This window comes from Schistocerca serialis, chromosome 10 (assembly GCF_023864345.2).
Source record: "Schistocerca serialis cubense isolate TAMUIC-IGC-003099 chromosome 10, iqSchSeri2.2, whole genome shotgun sequence".
In the NCBI taxonomy this organism is placed as follows: Eukaryota; Metazoa; Arthropoda; class Insecta; order Orthoptera; family Acrididae; genus Schistocerca; species Schistocerca serialis.
The window spans coordinates 128,604-141,058 of NC_064647.1; positions in this window are offsets into that span (position 1 = coordinate 128,604).

A 12,455-nucleotide genomic window follows, 5' to 3' on the forward strand; every position below is an offset into this window, starting at 1 on the left:
AACTCATAGTTAATTGTAACGTTCACGGCCTTCTAATGACGATGGAACACTCAAATTGCCTCGAGATTCAATACATCGTCCTCCAGCCGACTTGTCTCCAAAGGTCTATTGCTGCCACTGGCATCATATGGTCAACCTCCTGTGAGTCAAGATTTTCGAATCCGACGCGAAACTGATAGTTAATAGTAACGATCAGGGCCTCCTATTGATGTTGGAACACTATCATTGCGTCGAGATTCAATACATCGTCCTTCAGCCGACTTTTCTCCAAGGGTCTATTGCTGCCTCGGGTACCATATCGTCGTTCTCCTGTGACTCCAAATTTTCGAATCCGACGCAAAACTGATAGTTAATTGTAACGTTCAGGGCCTCCTAATGACGATGGAACACTCAAATTGCGTCGAGATTCAATACATCGTCCTCCTGCCGACTTGTCTCCAAGGGGATATTGCTGCCTCAGGCACCATATGGTCCGTCTCCTGTGAGTCTAGATTTTGGAATCCGACGCGTAACTGATAGTTAATTGTAACGTTCAGGGCCTCCTAATGACGATGGAACACTCAAATTGCGTCGAGATTCAATACATATTCCTCCAGCCGACTTGTCTCCAAGGTTCTATTGCTGCCTCGGGCACCTTATGGTCGATCTCCTGTGAGTCTAGATTTTCGAATGCAATGAAAAACTGATAGTTAATTGTAACGTTCAGGGCCTCCTAATGACGATGGAACAAACAAATTGCTTCGAGACTCAATACAACGTCCGCCAGCCGACTTGTCTCCAAGGGGATATTGCTGCCTGGGGCGCCTTATGGTCGTTGTCCTCTGAGACTACATTTTCGAATCCGACGCAAAACTGATATTTAGTTCTAACGTTCAGGGCCTCCTAATGACGATGGAACAAACAAATTGCTTCGAGACTCTATACGTCGTCCGCCAGCCGACTTGTCTCCAAGGGGATATTGCTGCCTGGGGAACCTTATGGTCCGTCTCCTGTGAGTCTAGATTTTCGAATCCGACGCAATACTGATAGTTAAGTGTAACGTTCAGGGCCTCCTAATGACGATAGAACACTCAAATTGCGTCGAGATTCAATACATCGTCCTCCAGCCGACTTGTCTCCAAGGGGATATTGCTGCCTCGGGCACCATATGGTCCGTCTCCTGTGAGTCTAGATTTTCGAATCCGACGCGTAACTGATAGTTAATTGTAACTTTCAGGGCCTCCTAATGACGATGGAACACTCAAATTGCGTCGCGATTCAATTCATCGTCCTCCAGCCGATTTGTTTCCAAGAATCTATTGTAGACCCGGGCGCCTTTTGGTCGTTCTCCTGTGAGTCTAGAATATCAAATCCGACGCAAAACTTATAGTTAATTGTAACGTTTACGGCCTCCTAATGACGATGGAACACTCAAATTGCTTGGAGATTCAGTACATCGTCCTCCAGCCGACTTGTCTCCAAGGGTCTATTGCTGACTCTGGCACCTTATGGTCGTGCTCCTGTGAGTCTAGATTTTCGAATCCGACGCATAACTGATACTTAATTGAAAAGTTCACGGCCTCCTAATGACGATGGAACACTCAAATTGCTTCGAGATTCAATACATCGTCCACCAGCCGATCTGTCTCGAAGGGTCTTTTGCTGCCTGTGGCACCTAATGGTCGTTCTCCTGTGAGTCTAGATTTTCGAATCCAACGCAATACTGATAATTAATTGTAACGTTCAGGGCCTCCTAATGACGATGGAACACTCAAATTGCGTCGAGATTCACTACATCCTCCTCCAGCAGACTTGTCTCCAAGGGGATATTGCTGCCTCGGGCACCATATGGTCCGTCTCCTGTGAGTCTAGATTTTCGAATCCGACGCGTAACTGATAGTTAATTGTAAAGTTCACGGCCTCCTAATGACGATGGAACACTCAAATTGCTTCGAGATTCAATACATCGTCCTCCAGCCGATTTGTCTCCAAGGGTCCTTTGCTGCCTCTGGCACCTTATGGTCGTGCTCCTGTGAGTCTAGGTTTTCGAATCCGACGCGAAACTGATAGTTAATTGTAACGTTCAGGGCCTCCTAATGACGATGAAACACTCAAATTGCGTCGAGATTCAATACATCGTCCTCCAGGCGACTTGCATCCAAGGGTCTATTGCTACCTCGGGCACCTTATGGTCGTTCTCCTCTGAGTCTACATTTTGAATCCGACGAAAAACTGACAGTTAATTGTAACGTTCAGAGCCTACTAATTACGATGAAACACTAAAATTGCGTCGAGGTTCAATACATCGTCCTCCAGCCGACATGTCTCCAAGGGTCTATTGTGGCCTCGGGCGCCCTTTGTTCGTCCTCCTGTGAGTCTAGATTTTCGCATCCGACGCATAACTGATACTTAATTGTAACGTTCACTTCCTCCTAATGACGATGGAACACTCAAATTGCGTCGAGATTCAATACAGCGTCCTCTAGCCGACTTGTCTCCAAGGGTCTAATGCTGCCTCTATCACCTTATGCTCCGTCTCCTGTGAGTCTAGATTTTCGAATCCGACGCAAAACTGATGGTTAATTGTAATGTTCAGTGCCTCCTAATGCCGATGGAACACTCAAATTGCGTCGCGATTCAATACATCGTCCTCCAGCCGATCTGTCTCCAAGGGTCTATTGCTGCCTGTGGCACCTAATGGTCGTTCTCCTGTGAGGCTAGATTTTCGAATCCGACGGAATACTGATAGTTAATTGTAACGTTCAGGGCCTCCTAATGACGATGGAACACTCAAATTGCGTCGAGATTCAATACATCCTCCTCCAGCCGACTTGTCTCCAAGGTTCTATTGCTGCCTTGGGCACCTTATGGTCGATCTCCTGTGAGTCTAGATTTTCGAATGCAATGAAAAACTGATAGTTAATTGTAACGTTCAGGGCGTCCTAATGACGATGGAACACTCAAATTGCGTCGCGATTCAATTCATCGTCCTCCAGCCGATTTGTTTCCAAGAGTTTATTGTAGCCCCGGGCGCCTTTTGGTCGTTCTCCTGTGAGTCTAGATTTTCGAATCCGACGCAAAACTTATAGTTAATTGTAACGTTCACGGCCTCCTAATGACGATGGAACACTCAAATTGCTTCGAGATTCAGTACATCGTCCTCCAGCCGACATGTCTCCAAGGGTCTACTGCTGACTCTGGCACCTTATGGTCGTGCTCCTGTGAGTCTAGATTTTCGAATCCGCCGCGTAAGTGATACTTAATTGTAAGGTTCACGGCCTCCTAATGACGATGGAACACTCAAATTGCGTCGAGATTCAATACGTCGTCCTCCAGCCGACTTATCTCCAAGGGTCTATTGCTGCCTCGGGCACCTTATTGTCGTTCTCCTTTGAGTCTAGATTGTCGAATCCGACGCAAAACTGATAGTTAATTGTAATGTCCAGTGCCTCCTAATGCCGATGGAACACGCAAATTGCGTCGCGATTCAATACATCGTGCTCCAGCCGATTTGTCTCCAAGGGTCTATTGCTGCCTGTGGCACCTAATGATCGTTCTCCTGTGATTCTAGATTTTCGAATCCGACTCAAAACTGAAAGTTAATTATAACGTTCAGGGCCTCCTAATCACGATGGAACACTCAAATTGCGTCGCGATTCTATTCATCGTCCTCCAGCCGACTTGTTTCCAAGGGTCTATTGTTGCCCCGGGGGCCTTTTGGTCGTTCTCCTGTGAGTCTAGATTATCGATTCCGACGCAAAACTCATTGTTAATTGTAACGTTCACGGCCTTCTAATGACGATGTTACACTCAATTTTGCCTCGAGATTCAATACATCGTCCTCCAGCCGACTTGTTTCCAAGGGTCTATTGCTGCCACTGGCATCTTATGGTCGTCCTCCTGTGAGTCTAGATTTTCGAATCCGACGCGAAACTGATAGTTAATTGTAACGATGAGAGCCTCTTAATGACGATGGAACACTCAAATTGCTTCGAGATTCAATACATCGTCCTCCAGCCGACTTGTCTCCAAGGGTCTATTGCTGCCTCGGGCACCTTATGGTCGTTCTCCTCTGAGTCTTCATTTTCGAATCCGACGCAAAACTGATATTTAGTTGTAACGTGCAGGGCCTCCTAATGACGATGGAACAAACAAATTGCTTCGAGACTCAATACATCGTCCGCCAGCCGACTTGTCTCCAAGGGGATATTGCTGCCTGGGGCACCTTATGGTCCGTCTCCCGTGTGTCTAGATTTTCGAATCCGACGCAATACTGATAGTTAATTGTAACGTTCAGGGCCTCCTAATGACGATGGAACACTCAAATTGCGTCGAGATTCAATACATCGTCCTCCAGCCGACTTGTCTCCAAGGGGATATTGCTGCCTCAGGCACCATATGGTCCGTCTCCTGTGAGTCTAGATTTTCGAATCCGACGCGTAACTGATAGTTAATTGTAACTTTCAGGGCCTCCTAATGACGATGGAACACTCAAATTGCGTCGCGATTCAATTCATCGACCTCCAGCCGATATGTTTCCAAGAGTCTATTGTAGCCCCGGGCGCCTTTTGGTCTTTCTCCTGTGAGTCTAGAATATCGAATCCGACGCAAAACTTATAGTTAATTGTAACGTTTACGGCCTCCTAATGACGATGGAACACTCAAATTGCTTTGAGATTCAGTACATCGTCCTCCAGCCGACTTGTCTCCAAGGGTCTATTGCTGCGTGTGGCACTTAATGGTCGTTCTCCTGTGAGTCTAGATTTTCGAATCCGACGCAATACTGATAGTTAATTGTAACGTTCAGGGCCTCCTAACGACGATGGAACACTCAAATTGCGTCGAGATTCAATACATCCTCCTCCAGCCGACTTGTCTCCAAGGTTCTATTGCTGCCTCGGGCACCTTATGGTCGATCTCCTGTGAGTCTAGATTTTCGAATGCCATGAAAAACTGATAGTTAATTGTAACGTTCAGGGCCTCCTAATGACGATGGAACACTCAAATTCCGTCGCGATTCAATTCATCGTCCTCCAGCCGATTTGTTTCCAAGAGTCTATTGTAGCCCCGGGCGCCTTTTGGTCGTTCTCCTGTGAGTCTAGATTTTCGAATCCGACGCAAAACTCATAGTTAATTGTAACGATGAGGGCCTCTTAATGACGATGGAACACTCAAATTGCTTCGAGATTCAATACATCGTCCTCCAGCCTACTTGTCTCCAAGGGTCTATTGCTGCCTCGGGCACCCTATGGTCGTTCTCCTCTGAGTCTACATTTTCGAATCCGACGCAAACGTTTTCGAATCCGACGCAATACTGATAGTTAATTGTAACGTTCAGGGCCTCCTATTGACGATGGAACACTCAAATTGCGTCGAGATTAAAATAAATAAAATAAAATAAAATAAAATAAAATATTAATTATTTTTATCTGTCTGATTGGCTCTCCTATGAGTCGTCAGGTTTTGATTATTCGGTATCAGACGCTTGACAATGGCTTTTTCGTAAAGGCAATGTTACTCGTAGTTGACCGTGGAATAAAACTGAAATAATCGGACTTCGTAATTAAATCGTTTCCAAAGACTGCTGCGGTAGGTGCGGACTCATAATCTAAATCTCAATATTACAATAATTTGCCAGCCATGCCAAAACGTCGTACAGAGGTGATTGTCTACTAAACAAAAAATTACACAGTTAGTTAAATCAGATATATTCAATGAATAAGCCTACAGTTCATAATCCTACTTACTTTTATAAATATAAATTCTTTACAGAATCGAGTGCCTAGTATGGTTGCAATTTTCTATATCATGAAATATGGCGGTGTGCCAGACAATAAACTAAAATACGTGCTTCTCGCACCACTTCAACGAGAGCTCTCTCCTTTTTTTTTTAATCAAACATACGACTAACGAAAATGTACTTTTGTTTTATCAGCGACACAGCGCTGCAGTTGTGTGCCATAGGCTTTATTTATTTGTCACTGATTATTTATTTAATTAATATCTCGCGTTTCCGAGGAAACTCACGCTCGGCATGCAAATGTGCCTTTATATTGCCCCCTGAATTGCGAGGCGAAAGGACACACCTGCAGGCGAGCAATTCACCTAAAGGCACAAGAAAATCTAAGTTATCTACAACTATTTACATGACTTACATTATACTGTATATTATACACAAAATTTGAATGACGCGCGTGCGCCGAAAAAGTTCTTATGTTGGCAAAACAGAGTGCGCGCATGCGCAGAAGCGTCTGTGTAACTACGGCACTGCCGTTATTTCGTAAATTTAGATCGCGCGGCACAGTATTGCAGTTCATATTGTTCGTGTGCGCGCGCATTTCTTAGTCGTTGCACAAAGAAAATATTCCACCAAGATTACATATGAAGACTACATTCTATGACAGGTAACTTAGTTTTAAAATTACAATATTTGTTATAATACAATACAACTTTAGATTGTTGAATGTTCTTAGTTACATAGCATTGCAATGAAATGCTTCAAAGAAAAATGTCCGTATTTTTCAGGTGCGTTGACCTATACACATGGTGTCGTTATCACAGTTCATATTCATCTGCTGCACAATAATTTTTTACAGGTTAGTATCGTCGTGGTAAAGTTTTTTTTGATCACAGTAACATCGTTGTATAACAACGTGATTGATACATAAGCATGTCCATTTCCTATTTCCATTATAGTCGTTGTGATGCAGTTCGTTGTGACAAAAAGCATTGTTTATTACAGATCAGACGTGACCCGTCGAGTAATTAGTCCATATGCAGTTCGTTTTCGATATTCCGTGGAAGCTTGGTTGCAGAACCTCGGACGGCACATAGCTGGCGTCGATCCTTGGACAGTCCAGGTAAGCGTGTCCGTCACATTTCGAGAACATTTCATTCCCTGAAGTTCCAACCAAAATTCTTCCACCCGTCGTGTTGTTTTCTGGACAGGCACTTTGTGTCCATTTAATCCAGTTAACATCTTGAAGTTGGGTACTGTAGTAATGTCGCTAGACGATGCACGAATTATGCACTTCACATATTCAGTTTTTTTTTTTTTTTTTAAATATAGCTCACCTAAATGTTCGTGGTTACTCATCGAAGAAATCGTTCATCGCGTTAACAAAGGTACGATGCATCATGAATGTCATTAACAGTTTCTTTCACATAGGTTTCTGCGTAGTTGCAGACTTAGTAATGTACGTTAATGTCCGTGAATAGTGTTCACTACGCAATTTTTTTTTTTTTTTTTTTAAAAAGTTTTTCACATTTTGGCACTCGTTATCGTTCAAATTTTCACACAGTAACAGTTACATTATACATCAGTTTAAAAAAAACATAAGTAATAATACATACACACGTCACATATTTTCTTAGCATAAACATAATACAGTTGCACATAAACATGTTTACATCATCATTACATAGCTATAGGTTATTACATTGTGTCATATTTGATTACATGAATTGCAGATATTTACATCCTCTTTAGCGGTTTTGCTGGGATATTATCGATGTTTTTTGTGATGTCATCTGAAATTAAGATAGGTTAGACACAACATTCATTACATCAGTAGGCAAGACCAGGCGTTTTCACTACTCAATAAATATTCAAAATAGTAAGAGAGAGAAAATGTTCGATTCCTCGCGTTTTGTGCGTGTGTGTAGTGTGTCTGTGTGGCCTTGACTACTGGTAGATGCTTTTCTTGCTGAGAGATGTGCGTCTAATCTATTTCTCGAAGTAAAAGATCGCTTCACAGATGACGTCTGTCGGTTCGTCAGGTGTCATAGCAAGTCAGTGGTACCTACAGTCACAAATGTTCCGTGAAAAATTTATATATCATTCACTGCTACGTAATCATAAATTTTACTTTAATATTCAGTCTTCTCGGTGGAACCGCGGCGTTGAAAGAAAAGTTCCTCTGTCTTCAACTGCGACTCTGGAACGCTGAAATGAAAATTTCTATACTACTTATTATCTGTGTTGTAGCAACAGAGTTTTTCGAGTTGCTTAGCAATATTTTGATGGGTATGACTTTTACATTATTCAGCATGAAATGCTCTAAGATCTCGGTGTGCGTATAGCCCAATAATTTTGTTAGTTCTACGATGTTGTAACAGATACGCACCAGGGTGCGGTATGTTAACAATTATATAAGGTCCTTCATATAGCAGACGCCACTTAGCGTTGCGTCGTTTGAGTGCAACAGATTTATGATGAGTACGAAGTAGTACAAGCATTCCTACCTCGAATTTTTGTTTTCTTTTTATTATGTTTCTGTGATGTTTGTTTCGTATCTGTGCGTGATGTGTCAGCGTAGTCAATACTTCTTTTATTTTCTGTTCAGGTGTGATTTCCTTGTCTGACAACTTAGGTAATGGTTCTATCCACTGATCGTTCTGTTTGCAATTGAACATGATCTCGTTAGGTGTGTAATTTGTATCGTAAATATTTAAGTTATTGTGTACGTCTTCGAAAAGACTTAGGTAGGACACCCAATTAGTATGTTTTGATGAAATATAGGTCCTCATGAATCGATTTAATTCTCGGAAAAGTCTCTCAGTCGCGTTACATTGTGGACTAAACCTCGAAATAAATATACTTTTAATGTTATTGTCCTTCAAGAAATTTCTCCATTTGTACCCAGAGTAGTATGCTGCATTATCTGACAGAATTGCTTTAGGTTTTCCCACGTGCGTCAGGTAATCACTTGAGAATCTTCGTATTATAGCATTTGCAGTGGCGGATTTTAAAGCATAAAGTTTTACGTGTTTAGAAAATATATCGTAAAAAGCTAAGATATATTTGACGCCTCCAGAGCTTGCTGGATGCGGTCCACTAATGTCAGTACACAGAATTTCCAGGGGTCTACCAGGTAAAATAGAATGTAAATCTGTTTTTGTGGATAAATTCTGAGGTTTTGATTTTTGACATATGACACATGTTTTTAGTTCCCTGTAAATTTTTCTTCTCATATTGCTAAAATAACAGTATGTACTGAGCTTTGCCAAACACTTTTTCGTCCCATAATGACCCCAAACTAAGTGTGTGTGCCAAATTAGATTACGTTCAGACTCTTTGGGAATGCATACACACCAGTTAGTAGCATTTGGATGTCGGCGGTAAAATAACACATCATTGTGTAACTTGTAATACTGAGTCAAAGGATGGTTGTGTTTTTCTACCAGTAATGTTATTATCTTATACCAGTGAGGATCAGATTTTTGTAATTCAGCCATGTTTCTGCACATATCAATATAATATTGGTGATACTGCTTGTCTTGCATTAAGAGAATCCTGTAGTCATTTATATTTTCTAAGTCACTGTTGGTATCATTCATACCTTGTGGAAGTCTAGACAAAGTGTCTGCAATGGTGTTGTCCTTACCTCTTATGTACTTAATTTCAAAAGAGTAGTTCTGAAGTGTAACTGCCCATCGTGATAGTCTAGGATGTACAAGTTTACAAGTTAACAAAAATGTCAGGGCCTGGTGATCGGTGTAAATTACCGTATGTTTTCCAAATAAATAATAATTGAATTTCTTGAATGCCCATACTATGGAAAGTGTTTCTAACTCAGTAGTGGAGTATGTACGCTCACATTCAGTTAGAGTGCGACTCGCAAACCCAATAATTCTTATCTGTTCCTCCTCTTTATTCTTTACAACTTGAAATAAGCAACAGCCCAAGCCAGTACGTGAAGCGTCACAAGTCATACAAAAATCTAAATTGAAATCTGGATGGCTCAAAATGTTAGCATTCACTAAAGCATGTTTAATTGTATTAAAGTCATTCTGGCACTGTTCCGACCAAATCCAAACTTGATTCCTTCTGAGTAGATTTAGCAGATGTTTACTGTTCAAAAGTGGTTGTGGCAAAAAACGTCTGAAAAATGAACATAGCCCAAGGAATGATTTTAACTGCTTTTTAGTTCGAGGGATAGGAAAGTTTCTGATAGCATCTAATTTACTGGGATCCGGACGTATGCCCTGTGAATTAATGATATGTCCTAAATACTTTATCTCACTGCAACCAAATTTTGATTTTCTTAGGTTGGCTGTGACTCCAGCTTGTGCAAATTTTTCTAAAATTCTTTGAAGTGTGTCAACGTGTTCATTCCAGGATTGTGTAGCTATCAGTATATCATCTACATAGTGTGTGACTGTCTCAACTAAATCGTCGCCAAGCACGGTATCCAGGGCTGTAATGAATACCCCAGAGCTGACATTCAGTCCGAAGGGTAGAACACAAAACTGATAGGTTCGCCCCCCGAACATAAATGCAGTATATTTCCGAGAATCAGGAGTGATACCCACCTGCCAAAACGAATTAGCGAGATCTATTGTGGAAAAATATTTTGCATCTAGAAATTTCTGTAATTGCTCTTCTAAATTTTCAGGTTTTGTGTGAACCGGTAAAATTATTTCATTAATAGCTCGTGCGTCTAACACTAACCTAATGCCTCCATTTGATTTTTTGACAACAAGTAGAGGACTACAATAAGGTGAGGTGGATGGTTCAATGACCTTCCAGTCTAACATTTGTTTTAATTCTTGCCACACAGCAGGTCGTTGAGATAACGGTACGTTATATGTCTTATGGTAGAAGATCTTGTGAGGCTTAACTTCAATCTTGTACACATACGTGTTGATAACACCTAATCGTTTGGTAAAAACTTGTAAATATTTGGATAACACTTCCTGTAGTTTTATACGTTCATGTACACTGAGAGCTGTAGCTTCACTTATCTTATGATCAAGCAATGTTTTCAAGTCCATTAGCTCTCTGTCAGATGAGTGTGTTTGCATGTCTTGAATGTCTTTGTCAAGTACTAACTGAACCTTGTACCCTGTACAGTGTTTGTCATGCTTTAGAGTTCTCCTGTCCAAATCAATAATAATTACCCTGCTTTTATAATTTAAAATACATTTACCTTTGGAGAAGTCTATAATGCAGTCCTTCTCGCTCATAATATCTATTCCTAATATGCAATTAGTCACAAGGTTTTGTACAACCAGGAATGGCCATTGTACGGTTCCATTACCTATTTTAACGTTTACAAAAACTTGCTTCGTAACCCTACATGACTTATTACCTAGTGCAGTAGTTATTTTACAGTTTTGGGCAGGAAACTCAGGCACAGGTTCCAATTCACACATCTTTTTATAAAAATTAAAAGATAAAACGCTCACAGCTGCACCTGTATCTAGGATAATAGTAGTTGGAATCCCACCTACTACACCAGTAGTGGATGCTAAAACAATTTCATTTGTGTTTAAACGACATTGTGTACTGTCTTGTAAAAGTTCATCTGATATATTGTTATTGTGGTTGTATCTTATAAATAAAACAGGTAGTTTTTGTTTAGAATTACTCGGCATATCATTATTCTGTTGTTCAAGTGTGGTGTCAAATAACTGATTAACATTGAAGCCGCCCCCCAAGGATTCTTCAGCCACGACCTGGGGCAAAGTAGTGACTGTTTCTAGTTTGTTGGATTATCATTTGTACTAGGTACTGACACAGATTGAGGTTGTGCATCAGGTGTCATTTCTATTATATTCACATTCGGATATTGCCTATTATGATCTCCAAACTTTTGCGGTTGTTGTTGCTGTTGCGCATTATAACTTACCTGTCGGTCGTAAGGTATGCTCCAATTTTGACCTGGTGGCTGCTGTGGTAAAGCAGAGTTTGAATGAAAGTACTGATCGTTACGAGTCCAACCTTGATGCTGTCTTGGCTCGTAGTTATTATTATTTCTATTTCTGTTTGTGTTTTTGTTATTACCTTTGTATCCGTTGTTACCGTTGCAGTTATTACCGCGGTGCCTTTTGTATGGATTGCCGCATGAAATGTTATTACTGTTGTAACTATTGTTCGTATTGGAATACGCGTGTTGATTTTGATTTCCGTACTGAGACGGCATGTGAGTTTGCTGTTTTTGTTGTACCGCGTATCCAACTGTGGGCGCGCCAGAATTGTGTTGGCAAGCCTGCATGTTTTGCATACCACTAGTGTAAACATTGTGGCTGCTGTTTTGCCGCGCGAAGCGCTGATCTTCAAGTAACATGTCAACCGAATCTAAAGCTGTTAAAAAATAATCTGAATCGTCATCCGGGATATGTAGAAGTTTTTCCTTAATGTTGAAAGGCAATTTGGCCTTCAACGCTCGGAGTATATCACGTGTTGCGACTGGTTCGTCTAAAAAATGTCCCATGTTCAAGTATTTTTCAAAATATCTGCGTAAGTTACCATTTTTACTGTTAAAAGTTTCAGGTTCTAAAATTTGTCTCCTGAGTCGCTCCTGGACGGATTGCGACCAGAATTTGTTCAGAAAGGCACGCTCAAACTCACTGTACGTGGTACATACGTCAACTTGACTGTATGCCCAGACAGCTGCATCGCCTTGGATGTAACCGACAATATATGAAATCTTTTTCCGGTCACTCCAAGTGCGTGGAAATGCGTTACTAAA